This window comes from Myotis davidii, unplaced genomic scaffold (assembly GCF_000327345.1).
Source record: "Myotis davidii unplaced genomic scaffold, ASM32734v1 scaffold902, whole genome shotgun sequence".
Lineage (NCBI taxonomy): Eukaryota > Metazoa > Chordata > Mammalia > Chiroptera > Vespertilionidae > Myotis > Myotis davidii.
In genome coordinates, this window is record NW_006293951.1 from 1,640,397 (window position 1) to 1,651,612 (window position 11,216).

Below are 11,216 nucleotides of genomic sequence, written 5' to 3' on the forward strand. Positions count from 1 at the left end.
AAGTTTGTCAAGTTAAACGGACTGACCCTCTATCCGTATCTGCTACTTTCTCGTTAATCAGAGGGGTAAGAGGTGAATTGCGGGTGGGATGGGAATTGACTGAAACCATTGGAATAAAATCATGTCAGGATCCTACTCTGGTGTAATGCTTAGCTTTGTTTTCCCTATTAGCTCCCATTTTATTGTTGAGTACATGCTGTCCTGATCTGTTTGACATTATGTCCAGATGAGCCAGTGTTCAACTGGGATCTCTAGGAAAAAGACAGGTCAACAACAGAAAGGTGTACACATTTACTTAACATAAGTTTTATGAGACACAGAAGACTTCGTAGGGAATAAAGTACCCAAGAAATCGTTAAACCTGAGCATTTCCACGCTAGTTTGATGAACGTTGGAAAGTTGTGGAAGAATATGATAGGACAAAGGGTATGAGGCAAGTGTTGTAAACTGGAGGAAACTTAGCAAGGCCTGTTTATTCATATTCCTCTGTCTCTCCTTGACTTTGGAAATAAGGATGGGCACCTCCTATGTGAGGATTTTGTGGCCTATTTCCGGGGAGGATCAGAAAATCCTTCCTGCACGTGCCATTTCCCAAATTCCTGCAGTTTGAAGTATTTGATATGCCAATCAAATAGCATGTCCTGAACATCCCCCTCTCCCAGCCCATCAGTCAATGCCCTGAAGGTTACTGGCCTTCTCTAGAAACACTGTGCATTTTCTAAAAGGTAGTAGGACGAGGCCAGACATGTCTGCTACACATTTCTCTCAGTAATTGCCACCAAGAGCCTACTTTAACATCTGTCCTCTACATATCACCACCCATTTAAGGTCATTAGAAAGTTTTGAGGAAATATGGTGGGGTTTTGGTCTGTCTGAGCTCTTCATTAATAATCTACTTGATTTCACTTCTCAGAGGAAGCTGAAGTTACAGTGTTTTACCTGAATCACATAGGAAATTAGTGGCAGTGCTATGGGCAAAAATTAGAATGTGAGACCACGAGTAATAAAATAAGCCCACTAGCACTGGCCAGGTGCTCAGTTGGTTGGAGCAATGTCCTGTACACCAAAAGGTTGTGGGTTCAATTTCTGATCAGGGCACATACCTGGGGTGTGGGTTCAATCCCCCATCAGGGCACATACATTGCCCTTGCTTTTCTGGCCACTCATGCTGCTTTTCCCCTCTCTACAATCTTTTCTTTGAACTTTTTCATCTTTTTTTTCTTCTTCTTTAATTCCAGGCTTTACACGACTGAAAACACAAAGCTCATCACCAAGCAACATAGATTTTCCTTCCTCCTTAGCAGGTGGAGAGGAGTAATTTAAATATTTACAAGATTAATATTTTTCTGTCCTATGTATTCATATTCAGACACATCTAGTTTTTCTTTTAAATAATATCTATGTGAAAGGAACTGTGCTTTGGGGGGGAAAATGAGTAGCTGGAGCAATGGTCCTACAATTATTGCCGACAGTTAAATGAGAACAATTCTGGGGAAAAGAACATTCACTAAGACCTTTGCCCTTACACTATGTAAAATTTAAGAGAATCAGAAATTGATTGTTAAATGAGTTGGGCTATTATACTGAGAAAATTGCAAGACCCTTAAATCAACCAAAGTAAAAATTTAGAAAGGAAGTTAGTGACAATTTTGTTTTGTTTTTGCTGTTGTTATTTTGCTAATCTTCACCTGAGGATATTTCCTTTTCCATTGATTGTTTTAGAGAAAGTGCAAGGGTGTGAGGGCTGGGGGGAGGAAGGGAGAGGGAGAGACTCGTCAATGGGAGAGAGACACGTGGATTGGTTGCCTCCCGCACTAGCCCTGACAGAGGCCTCAGGCTCCTGCCCTTGGCCAGAATCAAACCTGCAACCTTTCACTGCACGGGCTGATGCTCTAACCACTGAGAACACAGGTCTGAGCTATAATATTAAGTTTTTACTAATTCAAAAATTTCAGAGTTTGGACTGAGATTTATGATTACTTAGTAATTGTTATTACTAAAGAGATGGTCATCCAACTTAGTGTGAAATTGGAGAAGATTTCAGTTTGCTCATTCCCTTCGGGCTTTTAGGCAGAGCCAGGGAAGGCCATGAGGACACCCTTGTGCTGATCCCGTGGTGCTCTGCACCCGTTGAAAGTTTGGCATGCATTGAAAATATTATTCTCATTATTTCTATGGTATTAGTTTAGTGAGAACAGAGATAGTCTGAATTTTCCTTGTTCTTGTTCTGTTTTGTATTGCTTTTCTAAAAAAAAACAAAAAAACAAGAGAGACTACAAATATAATATTAAATGACGTGCTATTATTTAATATAATCATATGAAACACTACATTGTTTATTACTGTCTCAAAACTTTATCTTCTGTAACGGCCAAGTTCAGATGACTGATGTTGTATCTTTGCAAAAATATCTGAGATAGGTCTGGGTTAAGGAAAGTGTTTTTTCAAAAACCTATTTCCAGAGGGTGCTGACAACTTCAGCAGGGTCAGGACCAGTGTGTTCCCTTTCCTAAATCGATTTCAGAAACAGTTTAGCCCCGTTTACTAATCAGCACTCAAATATCTGCTCCACTCAGGATGGCTGTGTTTGAGGTTTTAAAAGTTCATTACTTTCAATACTTACAATAATTCATTATTTTTTTTATATTGAAGATGTCTGCTCATAATCATGTCACCATGCAAGAAGTGTTGGGGCAAGTGGGAGACAGGAGAGAGCCTGACCGAGTCGCAGGGTTGCAGAGGGTGACTGGCTGCTACTGGGAGACAACCAAACAAAACACTGCACACTTCCCTGGCCCCTCCAATCAAGTGATGGGAAAGCCTTAGTCATCTGGGAAAGGTGAGGCGTTCTTACCGCAGGACCCCGAACAAGGTCCACTGATGCTGGGGGGTGAGAGGGAGATAAAGTCAAATCCTTCTGCCCCTGATGGAGGGACAAGAAAGCTTTTGGGCCCGGTATCTTGCGCCAACTCACAGTAGAGGCCTGCTGCCCCTAAGGGAGACGCAGAAACTCCCCCTCTCGCTAGAGCTGCCACAAACTGCAAGGCCGAGTGTGACTACCTCACAGGCAGGAACAGGAACAATGTGAAAGCCCACCTCTAAGGCCCAGACATGCAGGGCCTCCGTAACCCAGAAGATGGACCAGGGGCACTGAGCCTCCCTTCCCACCTCTCATCATGAGCCTGGAACTGAACGGCAAGCTGTCTATTGCTGTGATGTGGCAAAAGCAGAGAGAGGAAGCCGCTGCGGTGCAGGCTTATGAGGGCTGCTGGAGGTGGAACAGGTACACTGAGAGAAAACGTTTGGCATGAAGGCCCATCCTTAAGCCCAAAGTAAAAGCAAACCTCTACTAGAAATTGAAGTCCATGGTGCACCTGGGTGTACATGCATGTATATATGTGTGTGTCTGTGTGTATCTTGCTTATATAACCTAAGCACAGATTGCTATACAGTATATATCTAGGGTAGTAATTGCTTTCTCATAAATTTATGCATTTTCTAGTTTAAATTGAAAAGAGGTTTTCTGAAGTGGTTGTACCAATTAACACTTCTTCAAGCAGTGAATGGATATATTACTTATTTTGTATTTTTGTCAACACTTGGTATTGTCAGTTTTTTATTTTACCCATTCTGCTGCCTATGTAATGGTATCTCATTGTAGCTTTAATTTGCATATCCCTGATGACTAATGGAGGTGAGCATGTTTTCTTGCATTTTTTCATGATTTGAATATTCTCATTTCTAAAGCTCTTATTTAAGTCAATTTCCATTTTTCCATAAAGTTGTCTTTTACTTTTTGATTTATAGAAGTTCTTATTATATTCCTGATACGAGCCCTTTGTTGCTTTGAAAATGTCTTTCCCACTCTCTGCGATTTTTAAAAAATATGTGACCATTACTAAATTTATGTATTCTGATTTATCAGTCTTTCTCTTTATAGTAAATTTTGTTTATGAAATCCCTCATACTGAGGCCAGGAAGATACTCTTCTATAGTATTTTACAGAATCTCATTTGTTTCCCTTCAAATTTAGATCTGCAATCCACCAATAATGGATGGTAGTGCATCATGTGAGATATAGACCTAGTTAATTGTTTTCCACAAATGTAAGCAACATTTGTTGTTGTTGTTAATTCTTACCCAAAGGATATTTTTCCATTGAATTTTTAGAGAGAGTGGGAGGGAGGAGGAGAGACAGAGAGAGAGAAACATCTATGTGAGAGAGACACATCAACTGGCTGCCTCCCATATGTGCCCTGACTAAGGCCAGGGATCCAACCTGCAACCGAGGTACATGCCCTTGACCAGAATAGAGCCCAGGTCCCTTCAGTCCATGGGCTGATGTTCTATCCACTGAGAAAAACCAGCCAGGGCTAAGCGACATCTTATTGCCACTGCTCTGCAGTGCTACTAATGTCAGACGAAGAAATCTAGAGTCCATATTTGCATGTGTCTGTTTCTAAACCTTCTATTCTATTCCATTGCTGTGTTTGTCATTGTTACAAGTCACACTGTTTTACTGTAGAGCATGTCTCTCTATTATGTTCTTCCTCTTTGAGAGTATCTTAGATATTCTTAGATATTGCATATTCATTTATATTTTACTAGAGGCCCCATGCACGGAATCATGCAAGAGTAGGCCTTCCTTTCTCCGGCTGCCTGCCCCGGCTTCCCTCTGACACCCGGGACCCAGGCTTCCTTCACAGCCCCGGCTTCGTCCGGAAGGTCATCCAGAAGGACATCCGCAAGGACGGCTGATCTAATTAGCATATTATGCTTTTATTATTATAGATTAACTTCCACACACAAAAAAATTGCTATTTTAAGTCATATTGAATTGAATATGTGTAATTATTTGGGGAGAGAATTGAAATCTGTACCATAAATATTATTTCAGTTACCCTTTTTGTTTCTGACATTGGTAAATTGTCATTTCTCTTTTCCAGTGCATCAGTCAGGGTCTTGTACTTAAATGATTCCTTAAATTTAAACAAAAAGTTTAAAGACCTCTACTTGGAGGATGTGAGAATAATGTTCTTTACCATGTGTAATTTCAGAAACTGTATTACCTTGTGATGTAGGCAAATTTAACCCCCAAAACAAGAACAAAACCTTTGTACTATATCCAGAGATGTATAAGGTGACTTTATTTTTAACCTCGTAATTTAAGAAATGTAATATAATAAATATCTAAGCATAGTGCTTCCATCTGGCTAACATCATTTAATATAATGTTCAACACTCGATTTCAAATTTGCCCATATTTTTGTCGTTTTTGAGTAAAATTTTGCTCTGCGAGTAAAGATTACCCATCCAGCTAGCCTACACTAATTTGGCTTTTTGGTAAGTGGCAGAATTATCTTCTCTCGTGAACATGAGTGCTCTGCAATTACAGGGACAGGCTGGCAAGACGTCCAGTTCTCCACTTTTGCAGACTCATTATCACATGGTTCTTTGCAGTGTAAGTAAAGCCTGAGCTAATTCCTCAGAAAATGGACATTTATTAGCTCTAATAAGGCAGAAGCAGCCATAAAATCTGTTTTCAGGTTGGAGGAGTTCCTCTTCTCTGCTGTTTGTTGTGTATCCTGGCCAGGACTTTCATGCATGTCTCCTTTCCAAGCGATGTGGTGACATTCTTATAGTATAATTGGCAAACCTTGAAATCAGCTCTTGAGGTAGGTTTCTTTCCCTGTCTTTCTTTCAAGTGGAGAAAAACTATATTATTATTTCTAGACCCCTACTATAGTGGATCTGGTTATACTGTTAACTATACACTTAACTTACAAAGCAATAATATTAGCAATCAAAATAAATATTTCATAAAAATTAATACAACGTAGAATGTCTATACAAATACAGGACCTTTTAAAAAATTAATTAGCTTGATTGAGATATAATTTATGCATAATGAAATTCACTCTTTTTAACAGTACAGTTCTATGCATAATTCTTCATGAGCATAGTACAAATTCCCCATATAGTCTTTTCATGTGCTAATTAGCCAAACTGAAATGGTTGAATCAACGACAATTAATATGCTAAATATTTGATCAAATATTTTGATTTAATTAACCTACTCAAAAATATACAGAATGGGGCAAAAGTAGGTAGGCAGTTGTGAGTATGCAAAATTATTTATTAATTATTGAATTATTTTCCTTATGGACAACTGTAAACATACTTTTGCCCCACCTTGCATTATTTATCAATCTGATATAAAATATAACAGATTTACTAAAATATCACATGCTTTCCTTAGTGTAGAATGCTCAATTACCACTAAGGCGGTAGCACCAATTGCTTGCACAACTTTATTTCTTAAAAATTTATTTTATTTTAATTTATTATTTATTGAATTTATTGGAATGGCATTGGTTAATAAAATTATATAGGTTTCAGGCATACAATTCTATAATACATCTGTATTGTACTGTGTGTTCACCACCCATGTCACTCATTCTCCACAGGGAGCAGCCCTAAGCCACAGTCTGCCCCCCCTCTGCGGGAAGCGACCAGGCTGATCAGGAGAAAGCACCACCCCCAACACCCCACTGCTGCTGCCACTGCCAGCCACAGCAGCTGCGAGGCCTGAGCCCCGGGCCTTGCAGTCACCAGGGCTGATGACTGCCTGAGCCCACAGCTGCCATGACTCAAGGCCTAGCAGCCGCCAGGGCTCAAGGCCTGAGCCCACGACTGCCTGAGCCCATGGCTGCCTGAGCCCCAGGCATCACAGCCACTGTGGCTTTGTCTGGATGGACGTCTGCCCTAATTAGCATATCACCCTTTTATTAGTGTAGATACTATTCTCTTAATCCCTTCAAATTTTTCACCAAGCCCCCCAAACTTTCCTCCCCTCTAACACCTGAACATAAACAAAGTAAAAACACAAATACAGACAACAGCTTGCACAGCTTCATAACTGGCTTACATTCAATTCCACTGACGTAGGCAGGAAGCTCTGGGAATATGAGAACTTCTGAGGAGTGATATTAGTTTTCAAACTTGTTATTCATAACTAGAGGCCCAATGCACAAAATTTGTGCAAGGGGCTTGGTCCTCACAGCCCTGGCTGGCCCTCACAGTCCCTCTCAGCCTCAGCTGGCCCTCACAGGCCTGGCTTTGTACAGAAGGTCATCTGGAAGGACGTCTGGAAGGTCGTTCAGCTCTTTGGTCTAATCAGCATATCAGCTCTTTATTATATAGGATTTCACTGTTAATTGTCTTTTCTTTCACATGTATTTTACAAGTATAAGGCCAAAGTTGGCAGACATTTTCTGGAAATATCCAGAGAGTAAATGTTTTCAGCATTGTGGGCCATATGCTCTTCATTGCAACTACTGAGCTCTGTTGTTGTAGTGTGAAAGCATTTATAGGCAATACACAGAGAAAGAAATATGGCTACATTCCAATTAAAGTTTATTTACACAATGAGTGACAGGATTTGCTGCACAGATTACAGTGTGCCAATCCCTGGTATTAGCAATCATTAATAAACCTCATAGTTTCCACTTTACTATTGGCTTGTATTTAGATCTCAAAAATATTTATCACAGTTATATTAACAAAAAAGAGATTACCAGGGAAGCATTCAAGAGCCCATGTATCTTGTGATTACCAACAGTATCATTTCCACTAAAATTAGCTACTACTTATAACCTGGAATAACATAAACACGTATATTCCTTCCCCTAGCCAGACCCCTATAGCTGTGATACCTTAGGGCAGTGAATCTAGTGGGAGATAATTTAAGGGCACCAGCAATTCATCAATTAATTAACTTTCCAACTACACTTCTGCATTAGAGAGGATGCTTCTCCAGGTCACTGAATCTCTGGTTATTTTTACTGAGAGAAAGGCAGAGCTGTTACCTGTAGGAAATAGGGATTTTGGACCACCTTTCCTGGCTCCTTCATCTGTAGGTATACTTTCCCTGACTGGGAACTGCTTGTTAAAAAGCGTGTTAACCAAGGTTGGGGAAATGTTCCAGCATGATGCTACCATAGCAAGTTTAGTGGCACAGTCAAGGTTGAGAACTGGAAGCTTGTCATCAATGGAAAATCCATCTCCACCTTCCAGGAGCAAGATCCCACCATCATCAAATGGCGTGATGCTAGTGCTAAGTGTGTTGTTAAGCCCACTGGTGTCTTTGCTACCTTGGAGAAGACTGGGGCTCACTTGAAGGGTGGAGCCAAAACAGTCACCATTTTTGTCCCTTTAGTGGTTGCCCCCATGTTCCTGATGAGTGTGAACCATGCAAAGTATGACAACTCCCTCAAGATTGTAAGCAATGGCCCAGTCAGAGTGTCTCTGTGGTTGAGCATAGACCTATACACCAGGAGGTCATGGTTCAATTACAGTCAGGGCACATGCCTGGGTTGCAGGCTCGATCCCCACTGTGGGGTGTGCAGGAGGCAACCAATCAATGATTCTCTCTCATCATTGATGTTTCTATCTCTCTCTCCCTCTCCCTTCCTTTCTGAAATCAATAAAAATATATTTTAAAAAGATTGTCATGTCTCCTGGGCCACCAATAACTTGATCCCTTGGTCAAAGTCATCTGTGATAACTTTGGATTGTGGATGTGATAACTTCAGCATTGTGGATGTGATAACTTCAGCATTGTGGAGGAATTCATGACCAAAGTCTCTACCACCACTACCACCTAGAAAATTGTGGATGGACCCTCTAGGAAGCTGTGGCATGTTAGTCATGGAGCTGCCTAGAACATCATCCATGCTTCTACTGCTGCTTCCAAGGCTGTGGGCAAGGTCATCCCTGAGATGAAAAAGAAACTCACTGATCTGGCCTTCTGAGTCCCCACCACCAGTATGTCAGTCATGGATCTTATCTGCAGTCTGGAGGTGAAGCAGGCATGGAAAGCCACCTAAAGGGCATTCTGAGCTACCTGGAGCACCAGGTTGTCTCCTGCGACTTTAACAGTGACACCGACTCCTCCACCTTCGATGTTGGGTTGGCATTGCCCTCAATGACCACTTCATCAAGCTCATTTTCTGGTATGACAACAATGAATGTTGCTATGGTAACAGAGTGGCGAACCTTATGGTCCACATAGCCTCCAAGGAATAAGAGCCCCCGGGGCCACCAGCCTTAGGAAAAGCAAGGCAGGAAGAGAGAGGCCCTCAACTGCTGGGAATCTTTTCAACTTGATCACCTACCACACTAAGAATTTCACATCCTCAACAGTTTCCATCCCAGGCCCCCAGACAAAGGGGAGGGACTTAGGGAGACCTACCTTGTCATGTTCCATCAATAAAGTACACGATCCAGACAAAAAATAAATAAAGTCATCCAGGATTACTTGAGTAATTGGAAAAGATTGGGTCCTAGGAAACATCAAGTCATTTGCCTGCATCTGTGCAATGCCATTTGCCTAAGATTCTCTAACTAATTCAGTCTAGGCAACAGTTTGGTGAAGCCTGAGTAATAAATCTTGTGCTTGACATTCTGCCAGTAAATATTTAATAAATATCTGTTCATTGCAATGCTATTTTAAAAAACATTTTGTGAAAAAAAATGTATCTTGCCTTATTAAAATAAGGAAATAAACCAGAACCCAGGGATAATCCATCAAAGATTATAACATTTTTTTGATCAAAAATGAGTGATTAAGAAATTCCATGTGACTAAATCAAGGTCTCAGCAGCACAAATTTACTTCATTCATTTGTTTTGAAGAATAAATTTTAGCTTATGATATTTATAATAGTTTTAAGTATGCTCACAAATTTATTGCCTGGTTTGGAATGTATAATTAAATCTCTGCAGTGGGAGATATTAATGTTATTAATGTGTAAAGATAAATCTGAAAGTACACAGTGAAAATGGAAGCACTAATAGCTTAGTTCACATAACTGCCTTTCTCTCTTAGCAACTTCAAAAATGATGAGTCATTTTCATCCAGAAGAGTTAAAGTTGATGTAAAATCGGACTCCTTGAGACTGCTACCATTTTCTCTTTTTCAGTATTGCAGGCAGGTAATATGTCAATTATTTCACACACGAGGTTTTAGAAGAATAATAAAATGTAGCATGACATATTTTATTCATATCTTAGAAGATTGTCTTCAATGCTACAGTTGTCCCAAGCCTAAAATAACTTGTCAGGCTAAACTGGACTATTATTATGAAGAGACCATATAACTGCATTTTGGTCTTCCTAAAAATGTTTTTCTAAGTTTTAGTTTGACCTGCTAATAAACAAAATTTTAAAACATTGTAGTATTTGCTTTCCAAAACAATAAATTAAGGCAAATATAAAACACAGAGTCCAAGCTTTAATTATTCATTTTATTACTATAGAAATCCACTTTCATACTTTTTTAAAAGCTTCATGCAAATTTTGAGTCTTTGATACATAGTCATTCAATAAAAATAGTTGGTTGATGTATTAACTAAAGAAGATAAAATCATTTGTCTGACATATTTTTAGAGAAAATGGACACATCTAAAAAACACTCAGAAACCAGATTCACTTAGTTCTACTGTTAGAGAAAGCTTCCCAAAGATGCTCAGGAGTACAACAAAGAATACAATTTAGTTAGATGTCAAGAAGGAAAAAGAATAAAGAAAGGGGGAGAGCATTGTATTTAGAGATAGTGGCATGTGACAAAGTAAGGTTGTATGAAAAGTTTGAAGAAATTTACTCAAATTCTATTTTCAGAAGAAAACTATAGAATAAGTAAAGAAATATAAATAAACATTTATTCTTTTGTTCTCTCTCTCTTTCTCTCTTCCCATGGCAGTCAGTGCTTTCATATATCATTTTGTGCAAGGACATCAACATTACTTAATATTCCGTGATAAGTGAAAGGCATACCAGCTCTTTTAGGGTCATTGGTTCTCAAAAGTACTTATATATTCCGTGTTTATTGTCCACAACTATGCCCACTCTACTGACCTTTCAAGATAATTTATATCAAGCTGAAAATGATTTGATTAAGAGAAATATAGCTATTTCTTATATACGTTTTTGGAATTAGTTGCATCTAAATAAGAAAAGTTGAACCTTTTAAAAGATGTGGACTGAGATCACCTCCAAGTCAACACTTTATTCTGTTTTTGACAGTAAATCTGTGCTAATGGGATAATTTTCCAGCATGAATTAAATTATTGTGCTCTATATTTCTTGCTGGAGAGAGTAGCTTCCTGGCAGTATGTTACATTTGCATTTTTATAGCACACGATTTTAGACTGTTAC